The 16,566-nt window shown below is 47.0% G+C and overlaps 1 protein-coding gene across 2 annotated transcripts in view; it reads left to right on the top strand.

Annotated features, from left to right (window-relative positions):
* The window catches only part of SLC23A2 (solute carrier family 23 member 2), a 319,310-nt gene that overhangs the window by 119,871 nt on the left and 182,873 nt on the right, over positions 1 to 16,566 (top strand). The window contains exon 1 of one of the 2 annotated variants that reach the window (XM_063932054.1): positions 12,965 to 13,105. The exons of the other annotated variant lie outside the window; for it this stretch is intronic. The gene's annotated coding sequence lies outside the window, so the exon portion shown is untranslated. Of the gene's footprint in view, positions 1 to 12,964; positions 13,106 to 16,566 lie in introns of those variants that run through there. 2 annotated transcript variants of the gene reach the window in all.

The raw sequence follows: 16,566 nt of genomic DNA, 5'->3' as shown, positions 1-16,566 counted from the left end.
CGCCAGTTCTGCACATCGGTTATCCCTTTGGATCCGTTAAAGGCTCAAGCTCTACTGATGGTTGTGCGTTACCTCCTGGATACAGGAGTGGCAGTGCCAGTACCTCTGTCCCAGAGAGGCAGAGGATACTCGACCCTGTTTCTGGTCCCGAAACATGATGGGTCTTTCCTGCTTATTCTCAACTTCAAATCACTGAACAAGTTTGTGAGAGTGTCCACGTTCCGTATGGAAACACTGCGCTAATATGTACTGGCCGTGGACCCGGAGACTATATGGTATCCCTGGATATACAAGATGCTTACCTGCATATGCCTATTGCCATATCGCATCCGCAATATCTGCGGTTTGCTATTGGCAACCTTCACTATCAATTCCAGGCTCTGCCGTTTGGACTGGCCACGGCCCCTAAGGATCTCCACCAAGGTTATGGCCATGATAACAGCTCATCTCCATCGCCAGGGAGTCAGGATCCTGCCGCATCTGAACGATTTGCTGATTCTGACAAACTCCCACAATGTCCTCCTCAGTCATCTACAATTGACGGTAAACTTCCTACAATCCCACGGGTGGCTCATCAACTGGAAGAAGTCCTCGCTGGTCCCTGCTCAGAGCATGGTGCACCTGGGGGCACTACTGGACATACACAGGCAACGTCTGATTCTGTCTCCAGAGAAGGTCCTGAAACTTCAGGACAGGATCAGATACTTTCTCTTTCACCCAAGAGTGTCGGTACACTCGGCGATGCATGTACTAGGCCTCATGGTGTCTGCTTTCGACATGGCTCAATTCCATTCCTGCCCTCTACAGAGGTTAATCCTTTCCAAGTGGGACAGCCTGCCTTATCGGATCAGGTCTCACATGATCTCCTTGACTCCGGAGGTTCGCCTGTCGCTGACCTGGTGGCTACAGGACCAGCAGTTGAGCAGGGGCCATCCCGTCTTTATCCCCAACTGGGTCCTACTGACTACGGACGCCAGTCTGAGGGGTTGGGGCGCTGTGTTGGAGCAACACTTTTTTTTTTTTTTTTTTCCAGGGTCGGTGGACCATGGAGGAACACAATCACAAGGTTCTGGTCTTCGGAGCAAGGACAAGGGATCCTCAAGCAGCGTTCGTGGACGAACTGGCAAATCCATGGACCTTTCAGCTGCCATATGTGTTCCCTCCAGTGTCACTCCTGCCCAGGGTAATATGGAAGTTCAAGCAAGAAGGAGGAATACTACTTCTAATCCCTCCAGTGTGGCCCAGATGGCATTGATTCTCAGACCTGCAGGGTTTTTCGATAGAGCGTCCTCTTCGACTTCCTCAACGCCCAGACCTCCGTCCCAGGCCCTTGTGTCTACCTGGACCTGGCCAGACTGTCTTTGACGGCATGGCTTTTGAAGCATCACTCCTGAGAGCAAAAGGATTCTCTGAGGCGTTCATTCAAACTATGTTGAAAGCCCGTAAACGAGCTTCAGCTCAGATTTATTACAGGGTCTGGAATTCTTACTTGACATGGTATGCTGCTCAGAATTATGATGCATATACTTTCAAAACTTCCAAATTTTTGGCTTTTCTACAACAAGGCCTAGACTTGGGCCTTCGTCTGGCCTCCCTCAAGGTTCATATATCTGCCTTGTCGGTGTGGTTTCGGAGAAATATTGCGTTTCTTCCTGACATTCACACTTTCACTCAGGGTGTTCTAAGGATTCAGCCTCCCTATGTCCCTCCTGTGGCTCCATGGGATCTGTCTGTTGTCTTAAATGCCCTGCAAGAGTTTCCATTTGAACCTCTCGAGTCTGTGGACCTTAAATACCTTACGCTGAAGGTCGTGTTTCTGTTGGCTGTTGCCTCTGCTAGAAGAGTGTCGGACTTAGGTGCTTTGTCCTGTCGTCCACCATTTCTGATTTTTGACCCTGACTGGGCATTTCTTTGAACTCGCCCTGGTTATTTGCCTAAGGTGGTATCATCTTTTCACCTTAACCAGGAGATTGTAGTTCCGGCCTTCATCTCTTCTGGTTTGTCCTCCAAAGAAAGATCTTTGGATGTGGTACGGGCTCTCCGTATTTATGTGGAAAGGGCTGCCTTGATCAGGAGGTCAGATTCCCTTTTTGCACTTTTTGGTTTTCACAAATGTGGCTGGCCTGCGAATAAGCAAACCTTGGCCAGATGGATTAGAATGGTGATTGCACAAGCTCATGCGCAGGCTGGGCTCCCAGCTCCTGCTGCTATCAAGGCCCATTCTACTCGGTCGGTTGGACCTTCTTGGGTGGCCTGCCGTGGCGCGTCCGCAGAGCAATTGTGCAAGGCGGCTACGTGGTCCTCAGTGAACACGTTAATCAGGTTCTAAGCCTTTGATACTTCCCCCTCCCAGGATGCTTCCTTTGAACGCCGGGTTCTTGTGACCGCTACAGTGCATCCCCTCCCTTGAGGAACTGCTTTAGGACATCCCCGATGTTATTCCCTGTGGAATACTAGTGTACCCCGCTGCAGAAAAGGAGATTTATGGTAGACTTACCATTGTTAAATCTGTTTCTGCGAGGTACACTTGATTCCACAGGGCGCCCTCCCTGACGCACTTAGCTTCTTTGGGTTTGTATGGCATTAGCCGCTAGTCCCTTTTCCTGTCGTGAGAATGTGGTTCTATGTGACTAACATCTACCGTCTCTCTCACTGAGCTCCATTGCCTGGAGGCGTGGCTATAGAGGAGGTGGTGCAGGTCATCCTGGGAACAGTCAAAGCTTTAGCCTGTTGGTGCCTCGGATCAAGATCCAACTCTACACCCCGATGTTATGGAATCCAGTGTACCTTGCAGAAAGAGATTAAACAATGTTAAGTCTACCATAAAGCTCCTTTTTTGAAAGCATTCTTACCTTGCATAATTTTTTTTTCTACATCTGCCTTAAACTTTAGCACAGTATATATAAGGTACTTATCTCTGCCTATAGCAAACGTGTGAAAGTCAGCAATCTATGTCCTGATTGCTGACTTTCACATGTTTGCAATAGGTTGAGATAAGTGATGACGTTGGCTGAGTAAAAATCACCAGGGCTGGATTAAGAGAGGGGCAACGGGCGGCTGTAACGGGGCCACCACACAGTGTGTTTGTAATTGTAGGAGTGAGTCTCCGGGTGCTCAGCTGTTTAGTAACAGCTGTCACAGAGGAGCTGCTGCATAGTCAGTCTCAAAGGTTTAAGGAAGGGAAATCTTGCAAGACAGTGACTTGAAGACGCTGGCATGTGGTGCTCCAGTGTTGCTGTGAGTGACTTCCCTGCTCCGTGTGTGTGTGTTGGGGGGGGAGAGGGGGTGCTACATCTTCATACTTAAAAATATGTATCATGATGTTTATTATCCCCTGTCATAGCGTTTGCCTACCCCCCTGGCTTCTTCTGCTTGGTTATTTGAAAATAAGTGGAACCCCATGATGATTTTTCCTCCTAATTTTCTAATACAAGACCAGACTCCGAGGTCTGGGTGGGGCTAGTTACTCAATTGTGTTGGACCCCACTTTTTTTTTTTTTAATTAGCCACTAGCTCCCTTGCCATTGACCACACACACACACACACACACACACACACACACACACACACACACACACACACACACACACACACACACACACACACACACACTCCTTCATTATGATATACGAGGGGTGATTGATAAGTACCCATGTTAGGCAAGAATTTTTTTTTTATTGGGAACATTTAGCTTTATTGGTCAACATAGTCCCATTTTAGCTTGATACACTTGGCCCAACGATAATCCAACTTTCTCTAACGTCCTAGAGGATGCTGGGGACTCCGTAAGGACCATGGGGAGAGACGTGCTCCGCAGGAGACATGGGCACTTTAAGAAAGAATTTAGTTCCTGGTGTGCACTGGCTCCTCCCTCTCTGCCCCTCCTCCAGACCTCAGTTTGATTCTGTGCCTAGAGAAGCTGGGTGCTTTTCAGTGAGCTCTCCTGAGTTTGCTGATAGAAAGTTTTTTGTTAGGTTTTTTTATTTTCAGGGAGCTCTGCTGGCAACAGACTCCCTGCATCGTGGGACTGAGGGGAGAGAAGCAGCCCTACTCTCTGAAGCTAGGTCCTGCTTCTGAGGCTACTGGACACCATTAGCTCCAGAGGGATCGGTACGCAGGATCTCACCCTCGCCGTCCGTCCCGGAGCCGCGCTGCCGTCCCCCTCGCAGAGCCGGAAGACTGAAGCCGGGTGAGTATGAGAAGCAAGTAGACTTCACAGGCGGCAGAAGACTTTGTGATCTTCACTGGAGGTAACGCACAGTGCTGCAGCTGTGCGCCATTGCTCCACACACCTACACATACTCCGGTCACTGTTAGGGTGCAGGGCGCAGGGGGGTGCGCCCTGGGCAGCATTTGGGACCTCATTCTGGCAAATGAACACAAATATACAGCTGGGCACTGTATATATGTAGGAGCCCCCGCCAAAGAAATAAAATTTAAGCGGGACAGAAGCCCGCCGCCGAGGGGGCGGGGCTTCTCCCTCAGCACTCACCAGCGCCATTTTTTCTCCACAGCACGCTGAGAGGAAGCTCCCCAGGCTCTCCCCTGCTGATACACGGTAGAAGAGGGTTGAAAAGAGAGGGGGGCACATAATTAGGCGCAAAAAAGTATATAAACAGCAGCTACTGGGTTAACATTAAGTTACTGTGTTATTCCTGGGTTATATAGCGCTGGGGTGTGTGCTGGCATACTCTCTCTCTGTCTCTCCAAAGGGCCTCGTGGGGAACTGTCTTCAGAAAGGACATTCCCTGTGTGTGTGGTGTGTCGGTACGCTTGTGTCGACATGTCTGATGTGGAAGGCTATGTGGGAGATAATGATAATGTAAATTCCTTGCATAAAAGATTAGACAAGGCTGATGCATTGGCACAGTCAGGGTCTCAACCCGTGCCTGATCCTATGTCGCAGGGACCGTCGGGGTCTCATAAGCGCCCACTATCCCAAATTATTGACACAGATACTGACATGGATTCTGACTCCAGTGTCGATTACGATGATGCAAAGTTGCAGCCAAAGTTGGCTAAATCACTCCGATATATGATTATAGCAATTAAGGAGGTTTTGCACATCACAGAGGAAACCCCTGTCCCTGACACAAGGGTTTATATGTATAAGGGAAAGAAACCTGAGGTAACTTTTCCCCCCTCACACGAACTGAATGAGTTATGTGAAAAAGCTTGGGAATCTCCAGATAAAAAACTGCAGATTTCCAAACGGATTCTTATGGCGTATCCTTTCCCGCCAACGGACAGGTTACGATGGGAATCCTCCCCTAGGGTGGACAAAGCTTTAACACGCTTATCCAAAAAGTTAGCCCTGCCGTCCCAGGATACGGCTACCCTCAAGGATGCTGCCGATCGCAAACAGGAGGGTACCCTGAAGTCCATTTATACACATTCAGGTATCTTGCTCAGACCGGCAATCGCGTCGGCCTGGGTCTGTAGTGCAGTAGTAGCATGGACTGATACCTTATCAGAGGAGTTTGATACCCTAGATAGGGATACTGTTTTATTGACCCTGGGGCATATTAAAGACGCTGTCCTTTATATGAGAGATGCTCAAAGAGACATTAGTCTGCTGGGTTCTAGAATAAACGCTATGTCGATTTCTGCCAGAAGGGTCCTGTGGACTCGGCAATGGACAGGTGATGCCGACTCAAAACGACATATGGAGGTTTTACCTTACAAGGGTGAGGAATTGTTCGGTGAAGGTCTCTCGGACCTGGTCTCCACAGTTACGGCTGGAAAGTCAAATTTTTTGCCTTATGTTCCCTCACAGCCTAAGAGAGCACCACATTATCAAATGCAGTCCTTTCGTTCACAGAAACAAGAAAGTCAGAGGTGCGTCCTTTCTTGCTAGAGGGAGGGGCAGAGGAAAGAAGCTGCACAATACAGCTAGTTCCCAGGAACAGAAGTCCTCCCCGGCCTCTGCAAAATCCACCGCATGACGCTGGGGCTCCACTGGCGGAGTTGGGGCCAGTGGGGGCGCGTCTTTGGAATTTCAGCCACATATGGGTTCACTCCCAGGTGGATCCCTGGGCAATAGAAATTGTGTCTCAGGGTTACAAGCTGGAATTCGAAGAGGTACCTCCTCGCCGGTTTTTCAAATCGGCCCTACCGTCTTCCCCCCTAGAGAGGGAGATAGTGTTAAATGCAATACAAAGATTTTATCTTCAGCAGGTGGTGGTCGAGGTTCCCCTCCTTCAACAGGGAAGGGGTTATTATCCGACCATGTTTGTGGTTCCGAAACCGGACGGTTCAGTCAGACCCATATTGAATTTAAAATCTCTGACCCTATATTTGAAGAGGTTCAAGATGGAATCGCTAAGAGCGGTCATCGCCAGCCTGGAAGGGGGGGATTTTATGGTGTCACTGAACATAAAGGATGCGTACCTTCATGTCCCCATTTATCCACCTCATCAGGCGTATCTAAGATTTGCGGTACAGGACGGTCATTACCAATTTCAGACGTTGCCGTTTGGTCTCTCAACGGCTCCGAGGATTTTCACCAAGGTAATGGCGGAAATGATGGTGCTCCTGCGCAAGCAGGGTGTCACAATTATCCCGTACTTGGACGATCTCCTTCCATAAAAGCGAGATCAAGAGGGCCGTTGCTGAACAGCGTATCTCTTTCACTGAAAGTGTTACAACAACACGGCTAGATTCTCAATATCCCAAAGTCGCAGTTGGTTCCTACGACTCGTCTGCCTTTCTTGGGCATGATTCTGGACACGACCCAGAAAAGGGTTTATCTTCCGAAAAAGCCCAGGAACTTATGACTCTGGTCAGGAACCTTTTGAAATCAAGACAGGTGTCCGTGCATCATTGCACTCGAGTCCTGGGAAAGATGGTGGCCTCATACGATGCCATTCCCTTTGGCAGGTTCCATGCGAGGACTTTCCAATGGGATCTGTTGGACAAGTGGTCCGGATCACATCTACAGATGCATCAGTTGATCACCCTGTCCCCCAGGGCCAGGGTGTCGCTCCTGTGGTGGCTGCAGAGTGCTCACCTTCTCGAGGGCCGCAGATTCGGCATTCAGGATTGGATCCTGGTGACCACGGACGCAAGCCTCCTAGGTTGGGGAGCAGTCACACAGGGAAGAAATTTCCAAGGTCTTTGGTCAAGTCAAGAGACTTGTCTGCACATCAACATCCTGGAACTAAGGGCCATATACAACGCCCTACGTCAAGCGGAGGCCTTACTTCGCGACCAACCAGGATCAGTTTTGATCCAGTCAGACAACATCACCGCAGTGGCTCATGTAAACCGCCAAAGCGGCACAAGGAGCAGAGCGGCAATGGCGGAAGCTGCCAGGATTCTTCGCTGGGCGGAGAATCATGTAAGCGCACTGTCGGCAGTGTTCATTCCGGGAGTGGACAACTGGGAAGCAGACTTCCTCAGCAGACACGACCTACACCCGGGAGAGTGGGGACTTCATCCAGAAGTCTTCGCACAGATTGTGAGTCGGTGGGAACTGCCACAGATAGACATGATGGCGTCCCGCCTCAACAAAAAGCTACAGAGGTATTGCGCCAGGTCCGGAGACATTCAGGCAGTAGCGGTAGACGCCCTTGTGACACCGTAGCTGTTCCGGTCCGTCTATGTATTTCCTCCTCTTCCTCTCATACCCAAGGTGTTAAGAATAGTAAGAAGAAAAGGAGTGCGAACAATCCTCGTTGTTCCAGATTGGCCACGACGGACCTGGTATCCAGATCTGCAGGAAATGCTCACGGAAGATCCGTGGCCTCTTCCTCTAAGGCAGGACCTGTTGCAAGAGGGACCCTGTCTGTTCCAAGACTTACCGCGGCTGCGTTTGACGGCATGGCTGTTGAACGCCGGATCCTAGCGGAAAAAGGTATTCCGGTTGAAGTTATCCCTACGCTGATAAAGGCTAGGAAGGAAGTAACAGCAAAACATTATCACCGTATATGGCGAAGATATGTTTCTTGGTGTGAGGCCAGGAATGCTCCTACGGAAGAATTCTATCTGGGCCGTTTCCTTCACTTCCTACAAACTGGAGTTGATTTGGGCCTTAAATTAGGCTCCATTAAGGTCCAGATTTCGGCCCTATCCATTTTCTTTCAAAAAGAATTGGCTTCTCTCCCAGAAGTTCAGACTTTTGTTAAGGGAGTACTGCATATTCAGCCTCCGTTTGTGCCTCCGGTGGCGCATTGAGACCTTAATGTGGTCTTGGACTTCCTAAAGTCACACTGGTTTGAACCACTGAAAACGGTGGAGTTGAAATATCTCACTTGGAAGGTGGTCATGTTATTAGCCCTGGCTTCGGCAAGGCGAGTGTCGGAATTAGCGGCTTTATCACATAAAAGCCCCTATCTGGTTTTCTATATGGATAGAGCGGAATTGCGGACACGTCCTCAGTTCCTGCCAAAAGTGGTTTCATCCTTTCATGTAAACCAACCTATTGTGGTGTCTGTGGCTACACGGGACTTAGAGGATTCCGAGTCCCTTGATGTGGTCAGGGCTTTGAAAATTTATGTAGCCAGGACGGTTAGAGTCTGAAAAACAGAAGCACTGTTTGTTCTGTATGCAGCCAACAAGCTTGGCGGCCCTGCTTCAAAGCAGACTCTTGCTCGCTGGATCTGTAACACGATTCAGCAAGCGCATTCTACGGCTGGTTTGCCGTTACCAAAATCGGTCAAGGCCCATTCCACTAGGAAAGTGGGCTCTTCTTGGGCGGCTGCCCGAGGGGTCTCGGCACTACAGCTGTGTCGAGCTGCTACTTGGTCGGGTACAAACACCTTTGCAAAATTGTATAAGTTTGATAACCTGGCTGAGGAGGACCTCATGTTTGCTCAATCGGTGCTGCAAAGTCATCCGCACTCTCCCGCCCGTTTGGGAGCTTTGGTATAATCCCCATGGTCCTTACGGAGACCCCAGCATCCTCTAGGACAGAGGTGGCCAAACAGTCAATCACGATCCGCCGCCCAGCCACCCGAAGCCGCGCCTCTCCTGCCTGCCGCTCTGCCTCCTCAGTCTGGTCTGCGGCAGTGACGGCCGAGTGTATAGCTCAAATCAGGTGCCGGTTCGTTAACCAATGAGAGCTCGCGGACCGGCACCTGATTTGAGCCATACACGCTGCCGTCACCGCCGGAGATCAGACTGAGGAGGCAGAGCGGCAGACAGGAGAAGCGCGCGCTGCTCTGCGCTCTCCACACACCAACGGTGAGCTCTTCTATGGGGGCATATCTGGCATTGTGGGCACATAGCTCAGTGGGGGCATATCTGGCACTGTGGGGTCATATGTGGCACTGGGGGCATATCTGGCTCTGCGGGCACATGGCACTGTGGGGGCATATCTGGCACTGTGGGGGCATATCTGTAATCTGGCGCTGTGGGGGCATATCTGTATCTGGCACTGTGGGAGGATATCTGGCACTGTGGGCACATGGCACTGTGGGCACATGGCACTGTGGGGGCATATCTGGCACTGTGGGGGCATATCTGGCATTGTGGGGACATGTGTGGCACTGGGGGCATATCTGGCTCTGCGGGCACATGGCACTGTGGGGGCATATCTGGCACTGTGGGGGCATATCTGGCACTATGGGGGCATATCTGTAATCTGGCACTGTGGGGGCATATCTGGCACTGTGGGGTCATATGTGGCACTGGGGGCATATCTGGCTCTGCGGGCACATGGCACTGTGGGGGCATATCTGGCACTGTGGGGGCATATCTGTAATCTGGCGCTGTGGGGGCATATCTGTATCTGGCACTGTGGGGGCATATCTGGCACTGTGGGCACATGGCACTGTGGGGGCATATCTGGCACTGTGGGGGCATATCTGGCACTGTGGGGGCATATCTGTAATCTGGCACTGTGGGGGCATATCTGGCACTGTGGGCACATAGCACTGTGGGGGCATATCTGTATCTGGCACTGTGGGGGCATATCTGGCACTGTGGGCACATGGCACTGTGGGGGCATGTGTATCTGGCACTGTGGGGGCATATGTGTTTGAGGTTTTTACCTGTGGGGGCCAATGTGTTATTTCGTGTGAGGCAGTCATTACACTCTGCGCAGCAAGGCTACGTCCCTTTTTTTTAATAGTTATACCACGCCCACTTTTTGTTATGACACCCACTTTTTGTTATACTACACCCACTTTTTGTTATACTACACCCCTTTTTTTGCGCGCGCGGCTACGGCGCGCGCTATTATTCCTCCTAGGTAGATCACAAAAGCTTTTTAGCTTTCACAGTAGATCACGGACTCCAAAAGTCTGGCCGCCCCTGCTCTAGGACGTTAGAGAAAATAAGATTTTACTTACCGGTAAATCTATTTCTCGTAGTCCGTAGAGGATGCTGGGCGCCCGTCCCAAGTGCGGACTTCTTCTGCAATACTTGTATATAGTTATTGCTTCAATAAGGGTTACGTTATTGTTGCATCGGGCGTGAACTGATGCTATGTTATTGTCATACTGTTTACTGGATTGTTATCACAAGTTATACGGTGTGATTGGTGTGGCTGGTATGAATCTTGCCCTTAGATTAACAAAAATCCTTTCCTCGTACTGTCCATCTCCTCTGGGCACAGTTCTCTAACTGAGGTCTGGAGGAGGGGCAGAACGGGAGGAGCCAGTGCACACCAGGAACTAAATTCTTTCTTAAAGTGCCCATGTCTCCTGCGGAGCCAGTCTCTCCCCATGGTCCTTACGGAGTCCCCAGCATCCTCTACGGACTACGAGAAATAGATTTACCGGTAAGTAAAATCTTATTATTCAAGCCCTAGGATTTGTCGAACTCTGCGAAATAGGCTTCAGTTTCGGCGATGATCTCCTCGTTCGATGCAAATCTCTTTCCTCCAAGCCATTTTTTTATTTTTGGAAACGGGAAGAAATCGCAGGGGGCCAAATCTGGAGAATACGGCGGATGCGGCAGCAACTCGTAGCCCAATTCCACCAATTTCGCTGTGGTGACATGGGACGAGAATGCGGGCACATTGTCTTGGTGGAACAGCACTTTTTTTCTTCGCCAAGTGGGGCCATTTTCTCTTCAATGCGTCATCGAATCTGCCCAATAATTGAGCATAATACTGCCCTGTGATCGTTCTTCCCTTTCCAAATAGTCGATGAAGATTATGCCTTTTGAATCCCAGAAAACGTTGGCCATGACTTTTCCACCTGATGGAACGGTCTTCGCCTTTTTTGGTGCACGTTCGCCGGGTGAAGTCCACTGTTCTGACTGTTCCTTCATTTCTGGCGTGTAGTGATGGATCCATGTTTCATCAACAGTGAAGAAACGGCGCAGAAACTCCTTCGGATTGCGCTTAAACAGGTCCAAACACTGTTTCGAAGTGGTCATTCGATTCCGCTTGTCCACAGTGAGCAAACGCGGCACCCATCTTGCCGATAGCTTTGTCATGCCCAAATGTTCATGTAGGATATTCTGCACACGTTCAAATGAGATGCCTACAATCTTCACAATCTCTCTGATCTTAACTCGCCGGTCTGCCAATACGATATCATGGATTTTGTTGTCCATTTCATCCATAGTCACCTCAGTTGGGCAACCTGGACGCTCTTCATCGAGGACAGATGTTCGACCACACTTGAATTAATTTAACCAATATCTGATGGTTGTCTTTGAATGTGAAAGGTCTGCATAAACGGCTTCCAACTTTTCTTTGATTTCCTCACACGTCTTCCCATCCAAAAACAAGAATCTAATCACCGTGCGGTGCTGCACTTTCTCCATAGTTAGAAAAAACTCAAACTTGCTCACTTCCAACAGCTACCAAAACAAAAGTACACTGTAAATTTGTCTGAAATTCTGACAGTCGTTGTTTGACAGATGACACTAAGCAATGATATACAGGTTTGATGTCAGTGGCGCCATCTGTCTTCAAATACGGGTACTTATCAATCACCCTCGTATCTTTAACTGTTTAGGCAGCGCAATCTAAGACCGCGCTTGCTCGCCTAATTTTTCTTTAACATGCCTCACTAAAGTAATCACTGCTCGACTCCTTTTTGTCATAGATGAATGTTTCAGACACGTAAGCTTTCCTCAACAAATGCTCTATAGAATTGTGAAAACCGCATGAAAATCCGTCCAGTGCTTCTCAAGATTAGCCAGAACAGACAGACAAATGCCTACTGGGAACTTTATTTTATACTATGTAGAGAAGTGTGTATAATATATTCCAAAATACCGTAGTGTACAACCTAGAATGATACAGGTGCGTACTGTATACACAAATACACTATATATATATATATATATATATATATATATATATATGTTTAGATTTCTTAACCTGGATACAGAACATTTGTAAGCAGTGTGAGTTAACTTTGTATTGCTGCACTCCTGTCTGATGCTCCTGGCTAGGATTGTTCAGTGTGCAACCTAATTTGGGTCGTGTATACAGTGTATGTGGTATGTAGAGTGCCCCATACACTACAGCAACATGTCGGAGGCTAAAGTCTGATGTGATTTCCCTTGAACTGCCCGGCAGCTTCCCGGGCGATGTATTGTATGCGATCCCAGCCATGCCTGTGGGATCCGACATATCACGAGAGCAGCACTAACGACCTAGGGGCTCCAATACGATGCTCACGGGACCGCGCATCAGATCGGATCGGATGTAAAACACATCCGATTTGGCACTTTTCATCCGATTTATCGGCCTAAAAGGTCGAAATCGGATTAAATCGGGCATTATCGTTCTAGTGTATGGGGCCCTTAAGTGCTACCATTTTAGGTATGAGTGAACATTTCTGACTGCAGCTATCACAGCCTGAAGAAACCATGTTATAATTGTGTTCTCCATTGACAAAATGGGCAGATGCTATTAATAAACCATGCAAATGCTGCGCTGTAAGCCACCGTCTTTAAAATCTGATGAAGTTGGCTTGCAATAATGAACTGTGCCACTTGATGGTATCTATCAAGTCAGACTGCAGTGATGTTGGTGAGGCAGGTCTAGTCTTATGCAATGCAGCACAGCCTTCCGGCATGTTAAGTAACCATGCTGTGTGTGCTATTGTATAATGACACAGACATGCTGGAAGAGATCACAGACAGGGAGCGATCTTCGTAGGAGACACATCTTGTTCATGAACTGTAAACTGCGTTCAAGGTGAGTGTACACTTGTCCATCTCAGAGGCTACAATGTTATATTTTCATTCAATACAAATGTCCTTGGTTTGTAATACTGTGTAAGCCTGAAGATTAAAATTCTTTATTTCAGTGTTGTGGCACTGGCATAGTCTGAACATGCAAAGCTGGGAGCTGTATTCCAGGCACTGTCTTTGTTCTAAGTTTAGCATAGAGCTGATTCCTGAAGGCTTTCCGTAGGATGGTCAGGATATGTGCCTTTTCGCAGGCCAGTGTATTCTTAGTAATTCTCCTAAAGTATATACAGGTTGTTTTATTTAGCACACTGCCATAGATTTCCTATGTAAAATGAGGCTTCCCAACACTTACTTATATTGATGTGGCTGATGTCTTTGTTACAACTGCATGCTGTGTCATGTTACATAAATTCGTATGGGGAATAGATTGCTTCTCTTGGCTGTTCAATAAGCACTGATCTACTGCTACAGATCTTTACCATGCAGCTTACAATCCTTTTGGGTCCTTTTTAGTATAGTTTGGATTCTACTAAGCCTAAGGGTTGTGTAAAAAAAAAAAAATACAATGTAGCATCTCATACAGCATAGACAGGCTGATGTACATATAATGCAATTTATCATTTTTATTTCATTTTTTTTTTATTAAACCGCTGGCCCCTGTATATAATTTGGTATAATTTTCATTTCATTTTTACTGTTTGGTGTGACCCGACGACATTTACGATGTATTAAATGTTCTATATGCCAACACCTATTAGTCATACTATAAATAGGTGTACAGGTACTAATTAAGGCTGGCGCCACACTTCTATACCAGCCTGTATTTTACTTTAGCCCATTCCTAAAGCAGTTCACCTTTCTAGCATGTGTTATCTTAACATTACTAAAATAACAAAGATCTTAATTTTACCCTTGTCTTAGTTCTTTTCCATTTTTTCTATTTTTTACTTTAACGTATCTCTTCATGGGAGCGGTCATACATATAGTACAGAAAACCTGGTGGTGTTATGTACACAGGAATAGCAACAGCACCTCGTCTCAAAAAGTACAATACCCTATAATCTGCTCCAGTTCTTTTACTAAATGAACCTTCCATTAGTTCTAGCTGTTATTTTTAGTTTTTTAGTTCAAGCTTATCCTATCTGAAGTAAAGAACTAACACTACCTGCAAATATGTGTTTTAATGAGAGAATATAATGATACGTGCAAGTGTAGGGAAGTTGCAGCAACACGTGCAGCTCTGGAAAGAGGTCTGTCTGTGAAAGATAAATAACCCCAGCTCACTGCAGAAGCCTGATGGGGAAAGGGCATCACATACTGGAAGCAAACCCTGGTCTCTCCTGACTTGTCGGAACGTATGCTGGCTACAGACACGGCGCAATTCAGAACTTTTTGCTGTGATTTTGGTCCAAATGACTGGCAGTCATGAAAATAACCACATCTAAATTGATAGTTTCCTTATCAAAAATGCAAAGATATATGGCCATAATATGAACGCAGATGGCAGCCATTGGCCTCTGTCTGCATTCATCTTTCGTCCACTCTACCTGGTCTCTACTGGAAGAGATTTGGCTTCTCAGCGGCAGCACTCATTGGCCAGAGCTCACCCGATTTGACCCCATATGTGTGTCCTAACTCGACATCATACAAGCTGTGGCCAGGTTAAGGCTATACTGCCTCATTAAGACCTCTGTATGAGTATATACTCTACACCAGGGATGGGGAACCTTCGGCCCTCCAGCTGTTGTTGAACTACACATCCCAGCATGCCCTGCAACAGTTTCAGCATGGCCAAATAGCAAAACTGTAGCAAGGCATGCTGGTATGTGTAGTTCAACAGCAGCTGGAGGGCCGAAGGTTCCCCATCCCTGCTCTACACACTAGCAGTTTTACATTCACCTATGTTATTGTGTCCTGCAGCATGTTTAGTAGACATTACCAGCTTCAGTGCTTCTTAGAATAGACACTAAGAGATCACCAGGAATAGCCACTTTAACAACACTTATATTTATAGCCAGAAATACAGTGATCATTTGTTATGCTCCCTCCGGCGTTTGCTAAAAATACACCGAGTATTAATGTATAGTGATCTAATTACCATGATTAGAAAATCATTCCAGTTGCTAAACGCAGTGGTGAGCTGTGCATCATGAGCTAATGTAAAACCACTGGTGTGTACGAAGTATTAGGCAATAGGCACCGCTTACCATCATGGCAGTAGAGGAGAGACTGCAGAAACCTAACCCTGATATTCTGTATACAGTAGTATGCCTTCAATATATAGGGAACCATCATTGCAACATGTGATCTTAAGATAAGAATTTATGGCACGTTTATAATAGTCTGCCTACCTACCCTAATGTGCACTGCATGTAAAATACTGCATTTTACCTGTGTTCAGATGTAGTAATCAAAGTGCAACAATATAAAATCCAATGGCAGCAGTGTGTGTGCATGTCTCGAGATAGATACAAATATATATATATATATATATATATATATATATATATAAAATCAACTCTGTTATCGCAGCATCTGGCTGTGTATTACTCATCCAAGGTGTGAAAATCCCCTTATCCTTTCAATGCCCTTGTATCTGGCCCCTGAAAGTGACCACGTTCCTGAGCAGTAATCAGTAGGATTCTTACACTGCACTCATCTAGGACACAGATGCTAATTACATTGATGTTTCTGGAGCTAAACTCCTATATAAGCGCATAGTGTTGGGTATGAAATCAGCAATGTGACTTAAGGCGGTTCGGATAGTAATAGTAATACACAGTAAGAGAAGGAAAAGGGTAATGAAGTGAGTATTAGTGAAGCTATTTTTTTTCCATTCTTGGAAATGTCAGCGTTTCTGTACTGTGCTTTTGATCCCCATGTGCTTCTATGTACAGCAAGTTCTGCAGACTTAATATAGGGCACTTCCTGTTTCTTCTACCTGTTTCCAGGCAACCCATCATATGACTGATATCCACTGCTAGAAGTCACATTAGTGGTTATACACAATGCTGGGGAGATAATTGCTAATTCGTAATTTGGCGTAAAGGTCTGGTTTAAAGGTTATGCCTCATGTTCGGTGCACTTATTGCTGTTGTCATTCATAGAGAATTATCACATTTGTATCAGGCACCAGACGTAAGTGGCAGCCCTACCAATCTGCAGACAGGGCATTTTCCATGACATGCTACTGTATACAGAGTATTTATATACTGATCCTTGTGTATAGTGCAGAATGTAGCAGAACAAGACAATGTGGTTTCATGTCTTATGTTTGCACTGACACAGTTGTGGAAAAGAATACTGATCTCAGGAGCTAGTAATCATATAAAGGAAGATGTGTCAGTGTGCAGAAATGGTTTTAGTAGATTTTAAATGAGTGTTCTTTGATATTTTGTAGTGAGTTACAGCACATGAATTACTGCTCTGTTAAGTGATCCTCAATGACTGCCTGGCTCTTCCGTT

The sequence above is a fragment of the Pseudophryne corroboree genome, chromosome 6 (genome assembly GCF_028390025.1).
Source record: "Pseudophryne corroboree isolate aPseCor3 chromosome 6, aPseCor3.hap2, whole genome shotgun sequence".
Classification (NCBI taxonomy): Eukaryota; Metazoa; Chordata; class Amphibia; order Anura; family Myobatrachidae; genus Pseudophryne; species Pseudophryne corroboree.
The sequence above is the reverse complement of the archived record's forward strand: the minus strand, read 5'-3'. Positions and strand labels throughout refer to the sequence as shown.